Below are 16342 nucleotides of genomic sequence, written 5' to 3' on the forward strand. Positions count from 1 at the left end.
TTTCCTAAACATTTCTTCTGCCTCTTTACAAATCATTTATTGAGAAATTAAAGAGGGTAATTACAAGAACACAATAAAGAAAATGACAAAAAGTCTTGTTTTCTTTATTTTGTCCTGGTTTACTTTGCCTTTTGATCTCTGCTTTTACTCTCCTACTGAATGGACAGCCACCCCAGGGGATCTTTGAGAAATTTAGATTCACCAAATAGACCAAATAAGCCCAAACTGAACACTCCCTCTTCTTCCTCCCCTCCTGACTGATGCAGCTTAAACCTGGTTCTCTGTAGCTTCGGGGAGAAAATTCTCATGAAATCGGCTACTGCAAGCGTTATTCTATACTCTGGTAGCGAGTTTCTGACTCGTAAAATCTTTCACGGTCCTTATCATTCCCACCACTCACTCTCAAACAGATTTTCTCTCAGTGGAATTGCAAATCTCTGAATTTCCCCTGCCCATTTATCACTCGTAAGAAATATTTCAGAAAGAAGCCCATGAGAGATGTGGCTAATAGAGAGCTTTTAATGAATGATTCTTTTTAAACCAAAAACCATGAGTATCCTATGGTTAAAAAAAGAAAAAAAGGAGTTTCCGTTTCCACATCTTCCTGGCAGTGACCACATTCTGACACTTGCTAGTGAAATATGTTTCCAGTATATTTTAGTTGACTCTTGATGGTCACTGCTAACGCCTTATTAGAAAGCTCTCGTTTTTTAAGTCACATCTCTCTAAATGTGTTTTTAAAAATAACATCAGCCAGATTTGCAGACATAGCAAACAATCTTATGGTTACTGGGGGAAAGGGGGTGGGAAGGGATAAATTTGGGAGTCTGAGATTTGCAAATGATAACCACTATATTAAAAAATAGATTAAAAAACAAATTTATTCTGTATAGTACAGGGAACTATATTCAGCATCTTGTTATAACCTTTTATGAAAAAGAATATGAAAATAAATAAATATATATATATATGCATGACTGGGACATTGTGCTGTACACCAGAAATTGACACATTGTAGCTGACTATACTTTAATTAAAAAAAAAATCAGCCAAATGTATTTGATTTTTTAAACTAGGTGAACAACTTTTATCTATTCTCAAATATTCATATCTCAGGTGTTATGATATAATGCTTAGGAAATGGTCACCGTTCTTTCTCAGCAATATTACTTCAGTAGTTTCTCCCTCTCTGTACTGAACCATCAATTTCCCCATCTCTAAGTGATTGCTCTCCTTTCGCATATAATCATGCTCTTGTTTCACCTATCTTAAAAAAATTCCTTCCTTTTGATCCCAGTTTTTCCGCTGCTAAGTCCCATATCTCTGCTCCGCTTTGCAGGCAATCTTAAGTGGTCTATATGCCCTGTCTCCAGTTCTCTGCCTTTCTTCCTCCTTGAATCCACTTCATTCAATTTTCATCCCGTCCATTCCACCAAAACTTCCCTTCTAAGTTGCTCAGTTCAGTGATGACTTCTTGGTCTTCATCTTACTTGACCTATCAGCATAATTTGACACAGTTGATCACTCCCTCCTTCATTACATACTTTTAGCATTTGGCTTCTGGGATACAACATTCTTCGTTTTCTTCCTACATCACTGGTTGGTCCTTCTCAGTTTTCTTTACTTCTTCTCACTCATCTTGACATCGGCGTGCCCCAAGCTTCAGTCTTTGATCCTCTTCACTTTTTATATTAATTCTAATTTCGTCTAGTATTTTGGCTTTATATGTTACCTGTAGCCAATAACTCCCAAATGTGTATCTTCAGCCTAAATTTCTCACTTAAACTTCAGAATCATAATTCTAACTGCCAAGTTAACAATCCAACTGGATGCCTGATAAGTTATATCAAGTTTAGTAGGTTTAAAACTGAGCTGCTGGAGCAGTGACAGCTAACAGCAATGAGCACACCTAGTGCTCATATCTTAGTTTCTAAATATAATTTCTCACTAAAAGAACCACAGCTCCTTGGAAAACTGGCGGATTCCAGGGACAGAGCAGAGAAAGTGCAAGATAAGCCTAAAGGGGGGAGGCTATAGCTCAAGTGGTAGAGTGCATGCTTAGAATGCATGAGGTCCTGGGTTCAATCCCCAGTACCTCCTCCAAATATAAATAAATAAATAAACCTAATTACCTCCCCTCCATAAAACAAACAAAAAAGCTCCCCCCCCCAAAAAAAAAAGATGAGCCTAAAGCATCTGTGGTGCCAGAAAATAAGGAAGTGCTAAAAAAAAAAAAAATGCAGACATGTCCAAAGAACACAGAAGCTAACCCTGAAGGCCAGTGGCCAAATCTGGGATAATTTGAGCACAGATTAATTCTGGCAATGGATTATAAACCAGAGAATAAAATGAATATCTGTGTATCCATAATAATATGAATTAATAATTGAACAGATAAATAATTGAGAAGGGACAGCTCATTTAAGAATAAAAGTGGAAGGAATAATGGAAATGGAACATTATCATTTGTCAAACTGCACAGTAATGATTGTTGCCCACAAGAATCATTCAGGGATGCTAAAATTGGTGGGCAAACACATGCTGGGAAATAAGAGACTTACAACTCTCAAAGTATCTTCCCTCAAGACACTTTCTAGCAACAATAGGAAAAATAGTAACTTTACATTGCAGAGACCACGTCCAAAGTATGTCACTGGTAATTGAGACCTATTAACATCATGTACCTCCTTGATATGATGGTCTAACTGGCCATAGCATCACTTCTGCAGTGGTATTGCCAAAAATTCATAACCTGAATTTAGTTATCAGGAAACATCAGACCAACTTAAACTGAGGGACATTTTACAAAATAACTGATTAGAATCCTTCAAAAAATGTCAAGGTCATGAAAGACAAAGAAAGAATGAGGACCTGTCCTAGATTGGGAGAGTTAACAATATTGTATCAATGTGAATTTCCTGGGGTTGAGAATTATATTTTGGTTATGTAAAATGTTGTCATCGGGGAAAGGTGGGTGAAGGTTATACATGAACTAATTGTAATAATTTTGCAACTTAAAAAAACTAAAATTATTTCAAAACAAAAAATAAAAGATAAAATATTAAAGATGCCTTGAATTCCTGATCTCCCCCTTCAGGAATCTATTCCATCTCCCCTGATGGAAGTCTCTTTCTTCTTGTGGTCCAGGCCCAGAACTTTGAAGTTATCATCCTTTACTTCTCTTTCTTTTCCTCCTCATACCCTAAATCCAATGTACCAGAAATTCTATGGGCTGGGTTCTCAAATATGTTCAGAATCTAACCACTGATCACCTCCTGCTCCTACAGAATACTGTCAGTGCCTGCCTGGGTTATTCCAACAGCTTCCTAACTGATCTGCTTGACCCACCCTCCTCTCATAACTCTGTAGTGCCTCCCATTTCTTCCAGAGTAAAATCCCAAGATCTGACTGTGGCCCATCAGGGCGCATCTGAGCTGGTTTTGTTCACACTCTGACCTCTTATTACTCACCCACTCACTCCATTCCAACCACTCTGATCTCCCTGCTGCCTCTTTAAAAATAATAATAATAAATTAATTTATATTGAAGTATAGTTGATTTACAATACCGTGTAGGTTTCAGATGCACAACATACCAAAATTTTGATTCACCATTTTTAAAGGTTATCCTCCTCTTAAACTTATTATAAAATATTGGCTGTGTTGTACAATATATCCTTATGGCTTCTGTATTTTATACATAGTAGCTTGTACCTTTTAATCCCTTCCCTGATCTTGCTCTTGTCTGCCTTCCCTCTCCCCACTGGTAACCGCTAGTTTGTTCTCTGTATCTGTGAGTTTGTTTCTTTTTTGTTAGATTCCCTGATTTATTTATTTTTTGATTTATTCCACACTATAAATGAAAACATACAGTATTTGTCTTTCTCTGTCTGACTTATTTCACTAAGCCTAATACCCTCCAAGTCCATCCACATTGTTGCAAGTGGCAAACTTTCATCCTTTTTTTAAATGGCTGAATAGTATTCTATTATACACACACACACACGACATCTTCTTCCTCCATTCATCTGTTGATGGATCCTGCTGTCTCTTAAACATGCCAGGCGTACTCTTCCCTTGGAGCCTGTGCACTGGCTGGTTCCTTTTTCCTGAATGCAGTTCCGCCATACAGTCCTTGGCTTACCTCCTCATCTTGTTCAAGTCTTTACCTAAATATCTTTTTCTCAATGAGCCTACGTTGACTACTATCTTTAAAAATTGCAAGTCCTTACTCTTGGTTCTCTTTAACACTGCAATTTTTGGCCATTTTAAAAATCACTTTTGGACACAATATAGAATTTCTATTTATATCATATTTATTGTGTATTATCTATCTCTCTCTACCTGCTAGCATATAAACTTTAAAGAAGGCAGAGATATCGGTCTATTTTTTTTTGCCCTGAATGTTAAAACAATCCTTGGTATACTGTATATACTCAATAAATACATTATTATATAACTCAATACATTTATTACTTGAGTCCTATGTTGCTGAAGGACAGAGAAAACATCATATGTCTCTTTTCCAATCAGGGAGTCAGACAACCGATACAAATTATTTGTTTAAAGGCCAAGAGAACATGTAAAAATAAATTTAGCCAGGACTCTTTTGGTTGTAAGTGAGATAAACCTGCTCAAATTAGCTTCAGGGTTAAAAGAGGGGATTTACTTGTTCATAAAACTGAACAGCTCAGCAGTAAATCCTAGCTGCAGGCATGCGGATGTAGGGGGTTTACAGTTGTCTTTGAAACTTGTTGCTTTCTCTCTTCACTGCTCAGCTCTCCTTTTCTCTGAAACAGCTTGGGTCTCAGGCAGGTGTTCTCCACGTGGTAGCCCTGGGAGCTCCAGCCAAATTCTCCCACTGGACTGGGAGTCCGGAACTCACTGTGGCCTGGCAAGGGAGTGTGGTGTTCCCGTGGCTGTGGCCCGGGCCACAGGCACAGCCCCAAACCACTCATTCTGAGAGTGGGAGAATGAAAAGATAAGATTAATTATAGAATCAAGCCAAACCAATCTGTGTAAATTGCCAGACCGAAATAGTTGATATTACAAGTATAACACTCTGACCCCTAGTGGTTAGATTACACGGAGAAAATTCAGCATTAGTCCAAAGACAAGAGCACGTTAATTATTTCACGTCATGTTTTTACATGACATTTTCTCAATTTATTTAAGAACATTGCTGTCCTTCCCTTTTATTCTCTACATTGAAGCATTCACCCATCTTGGGTGCATTTTATTTTGACATAGCTCTTGTACCGTCTTTTTTTCTCCATTTCTACTATCATCATCTTTCTTCCTGGCTTTACTGGTTGGGCTGTTGTGATAATATCCTAACTTGTTTGCTTATTTTTCATCGTTTATGAAAACCAACACCTGAAAAGTCTTACTGAAAAAACTGCTTTAGTTGTATGGTGTCCAGCTGGGGAATTTACTCTGACAATTCGTTAAATCCAATCAAAATCCCTGGGTCTAGCATTAATTTTCGTGTGCCCCCTCATCCTTTTGCAATTAAGACATTACAGTTAGCTTTCTATCACATGCACTAGGAAGCTATCATAAGTAATAATATATTTGCATAATATATGACCTGCTGAAGTTTAAAAATTGAGGACACATATTTTTCTTACCTCTTATATAAGAAATAGACTTATCCATTTTAAATTTCACTCTAAGTTTATCTAATATTCTACACAGAAAATTTCATATATACTTCTTATCATTTTTCAGGAGTGAATTAAATGTGTGATTTATTTATCATATAAAGATACTGATTAGTACAAATTTACAAGTACCTTAGCTAATTGCTCTGATCATAAGCTAAATCTAAAATATGTGTGCCTACATTTTTATAGCTTTCATATTTTATTCCTTCTTTCTTGGTGGCTAAGCTAGAAAGAATTCTCCAACTTCATTATTGCCCACATTTTGTCTTCAATTTTTACTGTAAGGAATAACATTAAAAGCTTTAGTCAATCACTCTGAAAGTTTATACATTTATTCCACATTTCCTTATCATTCTTTTCTTTTTTCACTCGAATGTTTTCTTTATTTGAAATTTTACACTTTAATGAAAACATACAGTTTCTTTCTTCTGAATTATTTATATTAAAAACCCCCTAGGGGTATAGCTCAAGTGGCAGAGAACATGCTTAGCATGCACAAGGTCCTGGGTTCAATCCTCAGTACTTCCCCTAAAAATAAATAAATAAATAAATAAAGTTATCCCCCCTCCAAAAAAAACCCCCTGAAATTAGCCTGTCTAAGCTTCAATTTTCTCTTCTGTCAAAGGAGGATAATGAGGATAATAATAGCACTCCTAACTTACAGGATTGTTTATAGAGTTGTTGTGATGAATACATTTGGCAATTCACTTAGTATAGTAACAGGCACACATTTATAAGTTCTCCAAAATGTTAGTGTTTGCTGTTATAGATTCACTTGCATTTTTAGCGTGTCTTTGTAAACTCCAATTGGTTTGCCTACCACCAAACATTTATAAAGCATTTAGTATTATATTGAGGGCTAAAAAAAGAAAAAGACAAAATGGAGTGTCTGCTGTTATGAAGTCTACAATCTAATTTGAGAAACAAAGCATAAAGATTTAAAATTTATGAACAAAATGTGGTCTATACATACAATGGAATATTATTTAGCTTTAAGAATGCCTTTTTATTTTTTTAGGGGAAGAGGTAATTAGGTTTATTTCTTTACTTATTTTTTAAGTGGAGGTACTGGGGATTGAACCCAGGACCTTGTACATGCTAGACATGCACTCTACCACTGTTTAGCCTTAAAAAGAAAGGAAATTCTGACATGCTACAACATGGATGAACCTTGAAGACATTATGCTAAGTGAAATAAGCCAGTTACAATGCGCAAATACTGTATGATTCCATTTATATGAGGTACCTATAGTAGTCAAATTCATACAGACAGGAAATAAAATGGTGGTCACCAGGGGTTGGAGGAAAGGCAGAATAGGGAGTTATTGTTTAATAGGCAGAAACATTCAATTTGGGAAGATGAAAAAGTTTGGGAGATGGATGGTTACACAAAAGTGTGAATGTACTCAGTGCTTCTGAACTGTACACTTAGAAATGGTTAAAATGGTAAATTTTACATTCTATGTATCTTACCATAATAAAAATATTTAAATATTCATATAAAATAAAGTTAGAGTTCAATACTAACTATAACAGATAAACCAGTAAATTATAAATTACCAAATGTTACTTTAACTTTATTTATGAAATGTACCCACTTATTTTTTGAATAAATAATACATGTGCATGGTACAAAAATAAAAGGTACAAAATGATATGCAGGGAAAAGTTAATCTTCCTTTAGCCACTCAATTCCTTTTGCCAGAGACATAACTCTATTGTTAGTTATTCATATGTCCTACCAGAGATTTTATGTGTATATTCCAACAACTATACTCATACACTGTATACACCATATTGCAAGTTCTTTTTACACTTAAGAATGTCTTGGGTAGTGCATTAAAAGCAAACTTGTTCTTTTTAAAGAGCTGTATAAATATGATAAATATATTTAATCCATCCTTTATTGAGAAGCCAGAGAGGGTATCCAGTCTTTTGCTATTACAAGCAATGTTTCAAAGAATAATCTGGCGTGTGTGTTATTTTGTATAACTCTGAGCATTTCCATAAGATAAATTCCTAGAGGTAGGGTCACTGGCTTTTCAAATAACTCATATTAAAAGTGCCTAAAGAGACCGATTTCACCAGAGGTATTGGTGTTAGTTGCTTTGTCGAAAAACCTGGAAACATCCCTGTAACCTCTTCTTTTATACCGATCAATCTCTGAGTCTTGCTGATTTTACCTCCTTAATGTTTCTTCTGTCCTCCCTTTTCATTTCCCCATTGCTCACAGCCGACTACTCAATTTAGGTTTTCACTGTTTCTTCACTTCTGAAGTGTTGTCCTCCAAGTCATCTTCCTAAGAGAACAATCTGTTCAGACACTTTCATGCTACCCAATCCATTCAGTATTAGGTCTAACATCTTTATTTCAGCAAACAAGGCGCACCTTAGTCTGGTCCCTGCACTTTTCCTCTCTAGGCTTCCCTGTCATCATCCTGCTTTACTCTTTCTGCTTTTATTTATTTATTTTTTTTACTTTTTAAAGTTTTATTTATTTAGTATTTTTTAATTTTATTTTTTTGGACGGGAGGAGGTGATTAGGTTTTTATTTATTTATTTTTAATGGAGGTCCTAGGGATTGGACCCAGGACCTCGGGCATGTTAGGCTAGTGCTCTACTACTCTAGCTACTAGCTACTGACTGAGCTATACCCTCCACCCTTAAACTGACTTCTAAGCATTAAAAAAACAAAACAAAGCAAAACCCCAAAACAAAAAAACCCAGCAACACCTTGCTTGGTGTTACATGATCTGCATTAAATTTAATCCAACTATTCTGTCTTTATCCTTTTCCATTTTCTTCTCTAATACGACTTCTTTCCACAAACGTTGAGGGAGCTGGTAAAATGTAACGAAATGAGCAGGTTTTTTGAGATTTGGGCCGAGTTGGATTCAGCACAGAGGATAGTCATTACTGTCAGAGTCACTTCGGGCAAGTACTTAAACTCTCAGTTTCCTCTTTTGTAAGATAAGCCGGGAGATAATGCTTATGTATAGCGCTGAACACAGTGCCCGACACGTAGTATGAGTTCAAGAGAAGTTAGCTATTAAAGGAGTCTCAGAACCCGAGGTCTTGGCAGTGTTATTTTCGCTCCTGCAACTAAAGGAATTAGTGGAATCATTGCTTAAAGTGGTTAAACCTGAACGCGCACGTTCAGCGATGAAGCGTTTTGACCCCTCCGAGCCACCGTCGCCGAGCATGCGTAAACAAACGTGGCGGGACGCATATGTCATGGCGAGCTCCATCTGAGGTCTCTGCCGTTTGTGGAGAGTGGCGTGTGGATTCTCCTGCTTTGGGCTGGTTTGTTATTTCCCGACTACTGGGTAAGGGCGGCGGGTGGACCAGTGTGGGACAGAGTTTGGCCGGAGCTCCTTTTTTGGCGGAGGCTTGTTTCCCCCGTTTCTGTCTCTCTCGGGCCGTTTGCTGGTGTGTTTCGCAGTTTAAAGGGAGCTTCCCAGCTGGGCTGGGGGAATTGGGAGGCAGGGAGCGTTGCCAGAAGTGAGGACCGGGTCGTTGGCCTGAGGTGCTGCGGGGCTGTAAGGCGTTTTTAAGGGCTCTTGTTCCTTATTGTCACCTCTAACTGCTTTCATTCTTCCACTTTGTGCCTTAGTGAGTTTGTGGGGCGGGACAGGGCTTTCCCAGTTACCTAACTTTCAGAGCTGTATCTCAACAAGAATTCAAGCTCTAGTTGGGCTGAAGAGCAGGGTCTTGTTTTTTCACTTTTCCTTCTTGTTTACTCATGAAACCGCTCGCTAAATCTCGGAAGGACACGTGTCTTTCGGGTGGAAGGTGATGTAGATACTTACTTCATTGCCTTATCCTGTTTTGTGCTTACTGGTATTAACTTGAATCCCTCAGATGTGTTATACTGCAGGATAGTGTTTATTACTAAGGCCAGACACTGGATCTCAGTCATGGCAAATATGGCAGATGTCACACCTGTCCTAATTAGTAAGAAGTTGGGAGTAGTGTGGGACATCATTATCCTTGCTGTATAAAGCTGTATTTTACAGAGTTTAATCCCTTTTTGGCAGTCTTAAAAGAGTTCTTACTGTGGTTTTGTGAACTCGTTACTAGCTTGCTTTTTCTAATCAGTTTTTATGTTCCAGACTCATCTTTCAAGAAGATTTGAGACTAATTGCAGATAATCAAGGTACTCATTTATTTTAAACCTTTTATGTTGGAGTGACGTGTTACACGTACTATAACGTGGCAAAGGTAGTTTGTTTTAATTTCTTAGTAATTTTCTCACCATCATTATATGGAAACGCGTTATCTTGATATCACTAAATCTAAGAAGCATTTTCATTCATTTTACTTAACCTTTCATCACCTGCATTGAGCAGCGCTGACCATGTCCACCTCTTTGACATGCTTCTTCCTTTTGCTTCTGTGCCCCAGTGGTTTTCTCCTTCTCTGGTGGCTGTTTCTTGGTCTTTGTTATAGGCTGGTTCTCTTATTTGGCAGTTAAATTTGGGGTTCCTTAAGGCTTGGTCCTGTCCCCTTTCCTCTTCTGATTCTGTTCTTTTTCTCTCTGGGTGATCTAATCCACATCCTCATCAACACTGTTCTCTTTTCTTATTCTAGCCATTCTAATGTGTGTGCGGTGGTATCTCATTGTGCTTTTGATTTGTGTTCGGCTGTTCGCTAATGATGTTGACATCTTACCGTGAGTTATTGGCCATTTGTATATCTTTGGAGAAATGTCTTTTCAATGACTTTGCTCATATTTTATATTGGGTCATTTGTCTTTCTGTTGTTGAGTTGTAAGTGTTCTGTTGAACATTCCCTTGTTGAAAATCAGCTAACCAGGTAATGTATTTTTGACAAGCATTCTAGATGATTCTTATGAAAGAATAATTCTAGGACAGTGATTCTCAAATGTAGTGCACGTCAGAATCACCCAGAGGGCTTGTTAAATAAAGATTGCTGAGCTTTATTCAGAGTATCTGATTCAGTAGGTTTGGAGTGGGACCCAAGGCTTTTCATTTCTAAAAAGTTCCCCAGTTGTGCTAACTGTGCTGGTGTGGGAACCACACTATGAAAAATAGTAGTGTAGGACTTTGGTTCACAGCTGTGGCAACACATATGAGAATTACTGAAAAGTGTTAAAAAGAAGATTGATGGCCAGGCTCCTGTTTCAGAGATCGAGTCAACTAGCACAGGGCTCAGTAGTTGGAAATTTTCCATAGCTCCACAGGTGAATATAATAAACATGTAAGCCTGAGACCTTTTGCTGTAGGAGAACATTGGTACCCAGTCAGGGAAGAGTGCAATCACCTGGGCAGGTTTTACATCCCCAACCTTGAATTCCACTCTGGAGATTCTGATTCAGAAAGGGGCCTGGGTATTTGCTATCATACAAATTCTCCAATGTGAGTAACCGGTACTCTGTGGTACTGTTCTCGCTCCATCATTTTCAATATTTCCACTTATGGTTGTTAGTCCCTGTATCAAACTTGATTTCCTCTACTTTTGAGGAGAAAACTCTATATGATCCTATTGTTCCATTTAACTATTACCTTGCTTTCCTTTTATTCTCAAACTTTCATTTCCTTACTACTCACTTTATTTCTGAAGGCTAACAATCCCCTTTGCCAGTTTTGTTGGAAGTAAAAACTTGAGCTGATTAGTAGTGATGAGTGAGTTTGTTCAGATGCTTGTGATACGCAGCCAGGTTTAGGAACCTGCATTACATATTTGTCTCTTTTGTCTCCTGAGAGTGAATTTCTAGAAATGGAATTGTTGGGTCAAAGGACACACATGTTTTAAGGGTTGATTCGTATTGCCACGTTGCCCTTCAGAAACGGTATGCCGGCTTTGCTGAGCTGGCAGCTACCAGTAGGGCTTTTGTCAGTCTTTTTTTTTTTCTATCAGTGGGGTAGGTGGAAAATAACTCCTTGTTTAAACAATGCTATTAGTGTGTTTGAGCATTCTTTCCTATACTTAATGGCTATTTGCATTTCATAAGTGAGTTGCCAGTTTTTCCTTTGCCCAATTTTTTTCTGGAATGTTTTTCTTTCTAAGGGTCACATTCAACTCTTGCATTATTTGTGCTTTGCCAGTGAGGCAGAGGCACGTGGGGAGAGCTGAGTGTGTTGGAAGAAGATGTGGGTTCTAATTCTAGCTCTGTCAATGTACAAATCTTGTAGCTCCCCTGGACTTCAGTTCTGTAAAATAAAAGGCTTAGCAGTGTTCCCTGCTTCTGTAACTCTGATATTATAAGTTTACCGCAGTGGTCCCCTCTCATCTCTTTTCTTCCATACTATGTCCCTTCAGTGGATCCACACACACTTGTGTGTGGGATGTAAATATTGCATAATGTAGGAAAAAAAAAAAACAGGGCTTTTAATATGTCATTCAATTCCCAGTCCTTCCGTAGTCCTTTAGTAACATTGAAAAGCACTACCCGGCCTTACCCTTTCTCACTGAGCTTAGTTATTTCATAGAATTACAGTGACTGAAGAAACCTTAAGGGTTAGGTATTTCACCCTCCCACCCAGTGTAAGAATGTCCTCCTGTGTTGTAGAAAGACCAGGTTTAAGCTGAACTTCAGCTTAAACAAGCATTTTATTCATTCATTCATTCAACAGATAATCTGGGCGTCCTGTGTGCTGGGCATTGTTAGAGGGGAAAAAGAGATGACACCTTTGTTCTTACAGAGCTCACACTGTAGTGAGAAAGACAGAAGCAGATACAGATACGGTGTCAGGTAAGTGTTAGGAGTTAAAATGAAGCATAAAGCGGGGCTAGAGGTCAGTGAGCGTGTGTGGGATGTCTGATCAGTGTGCGGTTATTTTAGATAGGGCGGTTCGGAAAAGACCTCTCCGAGGAGCTGTCATTTGAGTAGAGAAATGGGCAGCAAGCCATGTGAATATCTGGGGATGATATTCCAGGCAGAGGAGTAGCAAGTGTGAAGGCTCTGCGTCGGAGCCTAGTTTGGCATGCTCGAGGAATCTGAGAGGTTAGTGCAGTTGGGGCGAGTGGGAGGGGGCAGAGGGAGTAGGAGCTCGGGGCCAAACTTTGTGAGACTGCGTAATCTACGGTCAGAAACATTTATTGAGATACTGCATTGTGCCTGATAGTTCTACGTACCACCTGGGGTAAAGCAGTGAACAAAGCACCTGCAGCCTTTACCTCCCTCCCCACCCCCACCCCCCGCCCCCGGAGTATATACCCTCACAGAAAGAGATAGTACCAAAATAATGAAGACATTGTCGTGGAGGAAGAAATTTTCCTCTGCCCTTCTAGGTTCTTCTGGCTGGTCTAAGAATTAAATTGACAGATTAATAGAAAAAAATAGGATGAAAAGTTTAATAACACGTGTGCATGGGAGAGAGCCAGGAAAACTGAGTAATTCGCCAAAATGGCTGAAACCCTTCCTGTAAATACCATCTCCAGCTGAAGTCAAAACAGGAACCTCTGGGTAGTGGTTTGGGACTTCAGAGGGGAAGAAGGCATTTGCCGTGAGATGGAAAAGCAAATGTTTGGTAACAAAGAGGAATTTTAACAAACAGACTTTGCTAGTTTCACCTTGTCTGTACACATAGTTCATACTATAGTTATCTATGGTGACAGCTCCCTTCCTGGAACAGGTCCTCTGTTTACATTCTTTTGGGCAGTTAGGGGGAAGGTCAGAGTTTCTGCCTGAGTCTTCTGGGCCTTAGTTGTTTTCAGTTCGAAATGATCTGTATGCCAGAGACATTTTGGGGTGGCAAGTTTGCTCCCCTCCAATATCTAAGCAGGTGGTGAAGTGCTGTGGTAAGAAAGCAAGGTGGGGAAGGGGGATAGGAAGTGTGTGTGGACATGGTGAGGTGGGAGTTGCTCAGACAGGCCTCACTGGTAACATATGAGCCAAGTCCCAAAGGGCTGGAAGGCAGTCCAGGCAGGACTAAGACCTTGAGCTGAGTGTGTACCTGGTGGGTGTGAATCCGCCAGGAGGGCAGTGTGGTATGAGGGGGGGGCGCAGTAGGAAGTGGGGTCAGAGAGGTAACAGGAAGCTGGTTATGTATGTCCTTGCAGAACTTTGTAGCGATTTTTACTCTGTGGCTTTTTACTCTGAGATGGAATACCAGTGCAAGGTTTTGATCAGAAGCCAGAGATGACTTAGGTTTTCAAGGGATCCCTGGCTTACTTGCTGCAAGTGTCTTTCGGGAATTAAGAGTAGAAGAATGGTGACTATTCAGATTATCCAGGCAAGAGTTAATGTTGGTTTAGACCAAAAATGTAACCATGAGTATGGCTGGAAATAGTCAGGTTCTTAATACCTGTGGAAGATTGAGCCAACAGGATTTTGTTGATGACTTGGATTTAGGGTAAAGGAAAGAGGGGTCAGGAATGATTCCTAGTATTTTTGGCCTGAGTGGGTGGAAGGTTGGGATTGCCTTTAAATGAGATGGGGAAAGTTGTGGGTGGATCTGGTGTAATGTTGGTAGTTGTGTGTAGGGTGAGGTTGGGAGAGGGTAAAGAGTTCTATTTTTGGCTTTTTTAAAAAAAATTGAAGTATAGTTGATTTAGAATATTGTGTTTCTCGTGTACTGTTTTTGATTTTTTAAGTTTGAGATAACTTTGACATTCAGGCAGAGGTGTTGAGTAGGCATTTGGACATCTGAGTCTGAAGTTCAGGAGAGGACTGGAGCTGGTTATATAAACAGATAGTTGGTATTTCAAGGCCACAGGGCCAGATGAGATCACCTGGGGTGTGTCTGTAACTAGAGAAGAGAAGAAGCCCTGTAATGGAGCCATGGGGACATTCCAACGTTGAGAAGTTGGAGAGATGAGGACGAACCAGCAAAGGAGACTTGGGGAGTGGCTGACCTGGTGGAATGAGAACTTGGAGCGAGTGGGATCCCAGAAGCCAGTGAAGAAAACATCATAAGGAGGGAATGAATGGTCAGTAGTATGAGATGCTGCAGATGGGGTCATTGACAATGACTGAGAGTTGACCATCGTCTGCATTGCTGGGAGCCACTGAAATCATGACAGGCGATTTTGATGGAGTGGTGGAGGGGAAAGCCTGGCGTATGAGAGAACAGGAGGGGGATATTGGACACTGTAAGTATAGACAGCTCTTGCAAGGAGTTTTCCTTTAAAGGATGAAAATGTGGTGGATGTAGTAAGTAGAGGAAGTGGGTCAAGATAACGTTTTTTCTTTTTTAAATGGGGAAGATAACAGTATATTTATATCCAGGTAGTAATGATTCGGTAGAGACACAACTAGTGATGATGCAAGAAGTGGGAGCGTTGCTGGAGTTGTGGGCTCAAGCAGATTAAAGTAGGACTGTTCCTGGGGAGGTGGCCAGTTCATTCATAGCGACAGATTGGTACGTGGGCAGAGGAGCATTTCCCGTTAAGAGAATGAAGTCATCCATCTGTGTAGAATGTGGGAGGGGATGAGGGCCTGCTTCATTCAGGCCTTCTGTTTTCAGTACCGTCATCAGCCTCATTAGGACAAGATCTGTGAGAAATTATTTTCAGACAGTTCCTAAGATAAATGAGTTTAAGTTTCTTTACTGCAGCTCTTCCCCAGTCATTGGGATGCATACTGAGACTCTGTAAGAGGCAGAATTTCCCAGGTTGGTTTGACCACAGAACTATTTTTTCACTGATAGTTAATAAATAGAACCAATTTGGGAAAGACTAACCTAGTTCATTTCACCTTACCTAGTTTTTGCTGACTTGGCCAGGGTTCTTGTTTGCAAGAGCAGAAAGCTCAAGCAGATTTAAGCCACAGAGGGAATTTATTGGCTCATACGACTGGGCAGAGCAGGGCTGCATCTGGCTTAAGGCTTTGGTTGGATCCAGGTGCTCAGATACTGACATTGCTCTTTACATTTCCTGCTCTTGAAAGGCTTCCTTCTTTAGGTAGGCTTCTGCTTTCTGGCAGGCAGAATGGCGCCTGTATCCTCAAGTTCATGTCCTTCTAACTTAGCCACTTCAGTGAAAGAGAAACCAGCTCTCCAGTTAGCCCAAGAGCTCTGATGGGGGTTGATTAAGCTTGTTTTTCATGCCTGCTAGCACAGCATCCATTCTGCAGCCTGTGGATCAAGAAGAAGTCATTCGGCTTTCAGGTCTTATTATTGAAGAAGTGTATTTGATAAGGCTATAGCTGCTGTAGGTAGTGATTCCTCTGAGGATCCAGGCAAAGTCAGTTGAAAACCTTTTGGAAAGGATTTACCGTTGTAGATACCATTAGGGACATTTATGATTCATAGGAAGAGGTCAAAATAGCAACATTCACTGGAGTTTGGGAGAAGTTGGTTCTAACCCTCATGGATGATTGTGAGGGGTGTAAGATTTTGTGAAGCAAATAACTGCAGATAGGGTGGAAATAGCAAGAGTTAGAAGTGGAATCTGAAGATGGGACTGAATTGCTGCAATCTCATGAGAAAACTTGGATGGATGAGGAGTTGCTTCTTAGGGATGAGCAAAAAAAGGGATTTCTGAGATGGAATCTGCTCCTGGTGGAGAGGCTGTGAAGATTGTTGAAACAACAACAAAGGGTTTAGAATGTGACATGAACTTAGTTAACAAAGCAGAGGCAGGTTGTGAGAGGACTAATTTCACAAAAAGTGGTGTGGGTAATGCTATCAAACAGCATTGCGTGCTTATAGAGGAACTGTTGGTGAAAGGAAGGGTCAGTCGATGAGGCAAACTTCGTTGTGGTCTTATTTTA

The 16342-nt window shown here is 39.6% G+C and overlaps 1 protein-coding gene and 1 non-coding gene across 8 annotated transcripts in view; both read left to right on the top strand.

Annotated features, from left to right (window-relative positions):
* Positions 1 to 2026: 2026 nt before the first annotated feature.
* Positions 2027 to 2100, top strand: TRNAS-AGA. Its single transcript has one exon. It is a non-coding gene; the product is annotated as a tRNA-Ser (tRNA).
* Positions 2101 to 8849: 6749 nt separating this feature from the next.
* Positions 8850 to 16342, top strand: part of CDKAL1 (CDK5 regulatory subunit associated protein 1 like 1) — a 721376-nt gene continuing 713883 nt past the window's right edge. For 2 of the 7 annotated variants that reach the window (XR_004313468.1, XM_032462575.1), the window contains exons 1-2: positions 8850 to 8967; positions 9777 to 9820. The gene's annotated coding sequence lies outside the window, so the exon portion shown is untranslated. Of the gene's footprint in view, positions 8991 to 9762; positions 9821 to 16342 lie in introns of all 7 variants that reach the window. The other 5 variants (XM_014557197.2, XM_014557198.2, XM_006182221.3 and 2 more) reach the window with 5 other exon arrangements.

The sequence above is a fragment of the Camelus ferus genome, chromosome 20 (assembly GCF_009834535.1).
Source record: "Camelus ferus isolate YT-003-E chromosome 20, BCGSAC_Cfer_1.0, whole genome shotgun sequence".
In the NCBI taxonomy this organism is placed as follows: domain Eukaryota; kingdom Metazoa; phylum Chordata; class Mammalia; order Artiodactyla; family Camelidae; genus Camelus; species Camelus ferus.